The sequence below is a fragment of the Hyla sarda genome, chromosome 12, assembly GCF_029499605.1.
Source record: "Hyla sarda isolate aHylSar1 chromosome 12, aHylSar1.hap1, whole genome shotgun sequence".
Taxonomy (NCBI): domain Eukaryota; kingdom Metazoa; phylum Chordata; class Amphibia; order Anura; family Hylidae; genus Hyla; species Hyla sarda.
In genome coordinates, this window is record NC_079200.1 from 52,402,708 (window position 1) to 52,411,598 (window position 8,891).

General features: G+C 44.9%; 1 long non-coding RNA gene across 1 annotated transcript; it reads left to right on the plus strand.

Moving 5' to 3' along the window:
- The first annotated feature begins 2,425 nt into the window (after positions 1-2,425).
- LOC130296356 (uncharacterized) lies at positions 2,426-2,999 on the plus strand. The gene is made up of 2 exons (XR_008849190.1): positions 2,426-2,558; positions 2,659-2,999. It is a non-coding gene; the product is annotated as an uncharacterized LOC130296356 (long non-coding RNA).
- The last annotated feature ends 5,892 nt before the right edge of the window (positions 3,000-8,891 follow it).

The following is an 8,891-nucleotide window of genomic DNA, read 5'->3' on the forward strand; positions in this document are numbered from 1 at the left end:
CGGACAAATTTTCCCTCCAAAATCCCAATGGCGCTCCCTTCCTTCTGAGCAGTGTAGTACGCCCGCAGAGCACTTTACATCCACATATGGGGCATGCTCTTACTCAGAAGAAATGGGGTTACAAATTTTGGGGGGCTTTTTTTCCCATTTTCCCTTGTGGGAATGAAAAATTTAGGGTAACACCAGCATTTTAGTTAAAAAATTTTTTTTCATTTTCTTATCCAACTTTAATGAAAAATTGTCAAGCACCCGTGGGGTATTAAAACTCACTATACCCCTTAATACGTTTCGTGAGGGGTGTAGTTTCCAAAATGGGGTCACACGTGGGTATTTATTTATTTATTTTGCGTTTATGTCAGAACCACTATGAAATCAGCCACCCCTGTGCAAATCACCAATTTAGGCCTCAAATGTACATAGTACACTCTAACTCTTGAGCCTTGTTGTGTGTCGGCAGAGCATTTTACGCCCTCTCAGGAGAAATTGTGTTACAAATTTTGGGGGTCTTTTTTTCCTTTTACCTCTTGTGAAAATAAAAAGTATGGGGCAACACCAGCATGTTAGTGTAAAAATGTTAATTTTTTTACACATACAGGCTGGTGTAGACCCCAACTTTTCCTTTTCATAAGGAGTAAAAGGAGAAAAACATGTGTGTGTGAGTGTGTGTGTGTGTGTGTGTGTGTGGGGGGGGGGGGGGGGGGTAACAGGAAGCCTCTGATTGGTTGATGCAGGTGCCTTTCCCAGGCTGCAGGACCAATGAGTGCTTCCTCTTAGCTCAGGGGAGATGACATGATAGAGCAGACACTCCATGATCTCCTGGGGCTTCGCTCTGTACTGTGAGTAGTGATCACACTGAGGCTCCGTGCATCACAGGAAATCACAGAAGCAGGACACGTTAGATCCGGGACGGTTGGGAGGTAAGTCTATTATCATAATAGTAATAGACATTGGGGGACATGTATGAAAACTTGTGCAGAGGAAAATTGACCAGTTGCCCATAGCAACCAATCAGATCGCTTCTTTCACTTTTCATTTTTAAATGTGGTGTCCCGGTACAGGACTTGGTCCTGTCCCTGTCTAAAGTCCCCTCAGCCAGAGTTCCTTCACTCTCAAAGGGCACTCTTGCAGGGCTTACCCCTGGTCGCCTCATGTAAATTGTGTTCATATATATATATTTAATGTATAGGAAATATTATGTATAGGACCTTAGCAGGTCACGTGCCTTTAATTATGATTGTACTATGGTTTAAGGACCTTACAGGGTCATGTGATGTACCCAGAGTTCCCTGGGACAGGACTTACAGGTTTGCCGGCCAATGAGCTTTGTCCAGCCTCCTTAATATATAAGGGGCTGTAGTCAATCAATTCACTCTCTTAGCTCTTGCCTCTCTTAGTTCCGGACTATCAAGCAGCACAAATCTCATCAGCATCAATTCAAGTCAGTTAGGCCAAAGCCTAAGATCCCACAGCCACTAAAACGTGAGTTACCAAAGCTCAAACTACCTAATCCTGTGTGACTACTACCAGCTAAAATATTATAATTAGTAGCACAGTGGCTATCATCAAAGCTCATTGCTTCAGAGTCTCAGCACAACCTGTGAGGAACCTGTATCCCGGTTCACTCTAGAGAGACTGTTATGTTTGAAGACTGTTGAATAAAATCCTCAAGTAAAGTTCTTCGGTTTATTCATAAAATCTGCTGTGGATATTCCGTTATTCTCCCTACCGTTTCTGGGACGGTTGGCGGTAGGACTATTAACACTAAGGAAACCTCGCCCTGGCATCATGACATCTTAGGGTTAATACCAACAGACCCTACACTACCACTACAACAACCTAGACACAATTACTCTCTCCTGCCCACCACATAAAAATGAAAGAAACTATCTGGTTGCTATGGGCAACCACTTTTCCTCTTTACAGGTTTTGATAAATTTCCTTCAGTGGTTTTGGCAAAAATTACACAAAGATGGTGTCTTGGGAGAATAGAAATGAGGACGCAGTTGTTGTGGTGTGTTTTATTTTTATTTTTTACCAAATAAACCTCAAACAAAAATTGTGTCTGTTCCTAGGCCTAGGCTGGGACTAAACACAATCTATCTGTGGCGTTTTTCAAAGCCCACATTGCCTTATCTTTGGTGGTCTCCCCCCCCCCCCCTTCCGACAGACGTCTGTCCAGCTGTTGCAAAACTACAACTCCAAGCATGCCCTGACAGCAAATGATATTACAAATACTGAGTATAAACAAATATAACACACCCACAGGGAGTAGTGTCATTCTATTTAAAAAATGCTAAAAAAAAAAATCCCTTAGGTAACAGTCATGCAGAATATGTTAAAAAGCTTTTTAGGTTTCAGCCAATCAGAGAGCAGCACTGCTCAAATAGAACTCCCAGGAGGTAACAGCGTGTCACACATGTGATGTCATAACCATTGTCCACCAGAGAGCAGCACTGAGCAGAAATAACACAGCTCCTGCTCATTCTCCATCAGTGAGGGGCCGATGCTGGACACTGTAGGCACGCGGGAATGTGAAGTTGAATACATCACTGTGATTGGTAAGTGTCACATTGTTGTGTCCAAAAGGTCTTTAGTGCAGTTCCATGTGCATTTCTATAATAACCATGTAAATAATCTCTCTTTTGTTTTCCTATCTAGATGCACTATTTCCAGGATGTGGAGTAGCATTTCCGGACTATCAAGACGTTGTAATAAGGCACATATTTCCGGACTTACAGCAAGAAGTTGGATGAAGGCATAAACCCTCGAATCACGCATATACACAGACACTTTGCCCAAATTCTAGAGGTAACCTCCTTTAGTATGCCCAGAGGAAGGGCAATACAGTAGCCATGGATTCCCTACAGGTTTCCTCCCCTCTGGAGGTTTTTCCTGTCCTGAGTTAGTTACTGTACGCTCTTTGTGAGTGATGGAAGGTTACATAAATCCCCTACACAAACATTTTATTAATAATAAAGTTCCCCTGTTTTTAAACCGTTCTTTGACTTGTTTGACTCATTTATTTTATTTCTGTCTGTGAAAAATTGTGATTTTTTTTTAAGTGTCCAAAGCATGCCTCAGCAGGCATCACGTGCAAACCCCTGGGGGGTCCTGAGAACCCCCCCCCCCCCCCATGTCAGCGATCAGTTCAATTCAGACCGGCGATCTGCGGCGATTCCGGGTCATACGGGTCTCCAGTGACCGGGAAAATAAGGAGGATCGGGGGTGTCTAAGACCCCCGATCCCCCTGAAGGCATAGGAGTAAGGTGGCAGGGGTGCCACCCCTCCTATTCCTGCTATTGGTCGGTCAGAGACGACTGACCAATAGCAGTTCGGGGGTGGGGGAGTTAGAGTTCGGTTCCCCGCTCTGTCCACCGACTTTTGTCCTGGAAGAGTGAGGAAACTGGTGGTCATCGGCGCCAGAGGTCACTTACCGGGCGGGCAGCGATGAGATATGGCTCCCTGGTGCGCGATCCTATGGAAGCCAGTGAATTGTTGCCTAGCAACATATGGGGGGCTACAGTTAGAAGACCACTATACAGTGGTCTCTAAACTGTAGCCCTTCAGATGTTGCAAAACTACAACTCCCAGCATGCCCAGACAGCTGTTTGGGCATGCTGGGACATGTAGTATTGCAAGATTTAGAGGGATACAGTTTGGAGATCACTGTGCAGATCAGTACATGTTGAGAGTTGCAATTTTGCCACAGCTGAAGGCACACTGGTTGGAAAATACTGAGTTAGGTAACAGAACCTAACTGAAGGTTTTCCAACCAGTGTGCCTCCAGATGTTGCAAAAGTACAACTCCCAGCATGCACTGTCTGTCAGTGCATGCTGGGAGTTGTAGTTTTGCAACAGCTGGAGGTTTGCCCCCCCCCCCCCTCCACACACACACACACACTCACACAAACACATGTTTTTCTCCTTTTACCCCTTATGAAAAGGAAAAGTTGGGGTCTACACCAGCCTGTATGTGTAAAAAAATTAACATTTTTACACTAACATGCTGGTGTTGCCCCATACTTTTTATTTTCACAAGAGGTAAAAGGAAAAAAGACCCCCAAAATTTGTAACACAATTGGCTCCTAGATTCAAGACAAATTTGTTAAAGGAGTGCTCTGCTACTTTACTTCTTATCCCCTATCCACAGGATAGGGGATAAGTTTCCGATCCAAAGGGGACCTGGCACAGTGCCCTGGCTCCCTTTGCACATGAAGCGGGGTTATATACAGCGTTATGTATTTCTGGCTCTTCCATAGAGATGAATGCGTTAGGAGAGCGACATGCAGGAATTCGTGAGGGGTTTCTGTGGTCGGACCCCTTGTAATCAGAAACGATCTATCTTGTGTATAGGGGATAAGAAGTAAAGCAGCAAAGTACCCCTTTAAGCCCTGTAGTATACAGAATTAGGTCAGTAACAGTATGATGGTAATATCTATGGTTATATTTCCTTTTTCCTTCCTTACTCTTTGAACTCACGGGATCTTGTTTTTCTTGTCCTGTGCTTAAAACATTTTTTTCATAGATGATGGGGAAGATAGCAGGCATGCCCAGGAGACGGCCAAGGGGGCCCAGGCCTTGAGCTGTGTGAGGGGCCCCAAAATGTCTGATGGCATCCCTGCCTCTAGCTGTTGCAAAAGTACAATTCCCAGCAAGCACGATCTGTCAGTGCATGCTGGGAGTTGTAGTTTTGAAACAGCTGGAGGTCCCCCCCCCCCCCCCCCATGTGAATGTACAGGGTACATTCACACTTGCGGGTTTACAGAGGGTTTCCTGCTTAAAGTTTTCAAATTTTCAAATTTTCCATCGCAGCGCAAACTCCTAGCGGGAAACTCACCATAAACCGCTGCCAGTGCAAATGTACCCTAAAAACACTTAACTACACTACACTAACACATAATAAAGGGTAAAACACTACATATACACACCCTTACACTGTCCCCCCAATAAAAATGAAAATGTATCGTATGGCAGTGTTTACATAATGGAGCCTCCAGCTGTTGTAAAACAACAACTCCCAGCATTTCCGGACAGCCACTGACAACAGCTGGAGGCACCCTGTTTGGGAATCACTGGCGTAGAATACCCCTATATCCACCCCTATGCAATCCCTAATTTAGTCCTCAAATACGCATGGCACCCTCTCACTTCGGAGCCCTGTCGTATTTTAAGGAAACAGTTTAGGGCCACATATGGGGTATTTCCGTACTGGGGAGAAATTGCAATACAAATTTTGTGGGGCTTTTTCTCCATTTACCCCTTATGAAAAGGAAAAGTTGGGGTCTACACCAGCCTGTTAGTGTAAAAAAAAAAATTACATTAACATGCTGATGCTGCCATATACATTTATTTTCACAAGAGGTAAAAGGAAAAAAAGACCCCAAAATTTGTAACGCAATTTCTCCATAGTACGGAAATGCCCCATATGTGGGGGTAAAATGCTCTGTGGGCACACAATATGGCTCAGGAGTGAGCGCACTATGTACATTTGAAGCCTAAATTGGTGATTTGCACAGGGGTGGCTGATTTTACAGTGGTTCTGACATAAACGCAAAAAAATAAATACCCACATGTGATCCCATTTTGGAAATTACACCCCTCACAGAATGTAACAAGGGGTATAGTGAGCCTTAACACCCCACAGGTATCTGACGAATTTTCATTAACCTCTTCAGGACATAGGGTGTATGGATACGCCCTGCATCCCGAGTCCTTAAGGACCGAGGGCGTATCCATACGCCTGTGGGAATTCCGGCTCCCACCGCTAGCCGGTTGGGGACCGGAGCCGGATGCCTGCTGAAATCGTTCAGCAGGCATCCTGGCATATCGCCCAGGGGGGTCATTATGTCCCCCCATGTCGGCGATCGCCGCAGATCGCTGGACAATTCAGTCCAGCGATCTGCGGCGATTCCGGGTCAATCGGGTCTCTAGTGACCCGGTGACCCGGAATTACTGGCTGTCCCCGAACAGCCAGAGCCTGCAGGGGTGAGGTGGCACTGGTGCCACCTCACGATCGCCCTGATTCGTCGACCGGATTACCGGCCGACCAATCAGGGCGCCTGCTGCAGGTGTCACTCCCGCACCCGCTCCGCCCCTCTTCCGGAGGACGTGAGCGGGTGCGGGACGTGCACCCCGGGTGCTGGGGACCCCGATCCCCGGCGTCAATGTTGGGATCGGGGCCCCAGGAGCAGCGGCGGCGGCGGGACTGACCTCATGCGGCTGGATCGTTGGAGGTGAGTGACAGCCTCCTGCTGTTGCTTAGCAACAGCTCCCAGCATGCAAAAAGGGCATGCTGGGAGCTGTAGTTATGCAACAGCAGGAGGCAGACCACCACAACTCCCAGCATTCCCTTATGGGCATGCTGGGACTTATGGTTTTGCAACAGCTGGAGGCACATTTTTTCTATGGAAAAGTGCACCTTCAGCTGTTGTATAACTACAACTCCCAGCTTGCACAAACAGCTAAAGTGCATGCTGGGAGTTGTAGTGGTGCATCTGCTGGTTGCATAACTACAACTCCCAGCATGCCCGTTGGCTGTCGGTGACTGCTGAGAGTTGTAGTTTTGCAACAGCTGAAGGCACACTGGTTGTGAAACTCAGAGTTTTTTTTTTTACCTAACTCAGTGTTTCACGACCGGTGTGCCTCCAGCTGTTGCAAACTACAACTCTCAGCAGTCACCATACACCATGCACCGTACATGCTGGGAGTTGTAGTTTTGCAACAGCTGGAGGCACACTGGTTGTGAAACACTGAGTTAGGTCACAAACTCAGTGATACACAACCAGTGTGCCTACAGTTGTTGCAAAACTACAACTCTCAGCAGTCACCGACAGCCAATGGGCATGCTGGGAGTTGTAGTTATTCAACAGCTGGATGTCTCCCCCCCCCCCCCCCCCCTCTAATGTGAACGTACAGGGTACACTCACATGGGTGGAGGATTACAGTAAGTATCTGGCTGCAAGTTTGAGCTGCCGCAAACTTTCTGCTAGCTCAAACTGCCAGCAAAAAACTACTGTGAACCCCCGACCGTGTGACTGTACCCTAAAAACACTACACTAACACAAAAAATAAAATAAAAAGTTAAAAACACTACATATACACATACCCCTATACAACCCCCCTCCCCTCCCCAATATAAATTAAAAACGTCTGGTACGCCACTGTTTCCAGAACGGAGCCTCCAGCTGTTGCAAAACAACTCCCAGTATTGTCGGACAGCCGTTGACTGTCCAGGCATGCTGGGAGTTTTGCAACAGCTGGAGGCACCCTGTTGGTGAATCACTGGCGTAGAATTCCCCTATGTCCACCCCTATGCAAGTCCCTAATTCAGGCTTAAATGTGCATGGCGCTCTCACTTTGGAGCCCTGTCGTATTTCAAGGCAACAGTTTAGGGTCACATATGGGGTATCGCCGTACTCGGGAGAAATTGTGTTACAAATTTTGGGGGGTATTTTCTGCTTTTACCCTTTTTAAAAATGTAAAATTTTTGAGAAAACAAGCATTTTAGGTAAAAAATTTTTTTTTTTTTTTACATATGCAAAAGTCGTGAAACACCTGTGGGGTATAAAGGTTCACTTAACCCCTTGTTACGTTCCCCGAGGGGTCTAGTTTCCAAAATGATATGCCATGTGGGTTTTTTTTGCTGTCCTGGCACCATAGGGGCTTCCTAAATGCGGCATGCCCCCAGAGAAAAAATTTCTTTCAAAAAGCCAAATGTGACTCATTCTCTGCCGAGACCTGTAGTGCGCAGAGCACTTTTCACCCCCATATGGGGTGTTTTCTGAATCAGGAGAAATTGGGCTTCAAATTTTTAGGGGTATTTTCTGCTATTACCCTTTTTAAAAATAAAAAATTTTTGGGAAAACAAGCATTTTAGGTAAAGGTTTTTTTTTTTTTTTACATTTGCAAAAGTCGTGAAACACCTGTGGGGTATTAAGGTTCACTTTATCCCATGTTACATTCCCCGAGGGGTCTAGTTTCCAAAATGGTATGCCATGTGGTTTTTTTTTGCTGTTCTGGCATCATAAGGGCTTCCTAAATGCAACATGCCCCCCAAAAACTATTTCAGAAAAACGTACTCTCCAAAATCCCCTTGTTGCTCCTTCGCTTCTGAGCCCTCTACTGTGCCCGCCGAACACTTTACATAGACATATGTCCTTACTCGAGAGAAATTGGGCTACAAATACAAGTAAAAATTTTGTCCTTTTACCCCTTGTAAAAATTCTAAAATTGGGTCTATGAGAACATGTGAGTGTAAAAAATGAAGATTGTGAATTTTCTCCTTCACTTTGCTGCTATTCGTGTGAAACACCTAAAGGGTTAAAACACTTACTGAATGTCATTTTGAATACTTTGGGGGGTTTAGTTTTTATAATGGTGTCATTTATGGGGTATTTCTAATATGAAGACCCTTCAAATCCACTTCAAACCTGAACTGGTCCCTGAAAAATACTGAGTTTGAAAATTTTGTGAAAAATCGGAAAATTGATGCTGACCGTTGAAGCCCTCTGGTGTCTTCAAAAAGTAAAAACTCGTCAATTTTATGATGCAAACATAAAGTAGACATATTGTATATGTGAACAAAAAAAAAATGTATTCGTAATATCCATTTTCCTTACAAGCAGAAAGCTTCAAAGTTAGAAAAATGCAAAATTTTCAAATTTTTCATCAAATTTACGGATTTTTCACCAAGAAAGGATGCAAGTATCGACAAAAATTTACCACTATGTTAAAGTAGAATATGTCAAGAAAAAACATTCTCGGAATCAGAATGATAACTAAAAGCATTCCAGGGTTATTAAAGTTTAAAGTGACAGTGGTCAGATGTGCAAAAAACGCTCCGGTCCTTAAGGCCAAAATGGGCTCCGTCCTGAAGTGGTTAAAGTTGGATG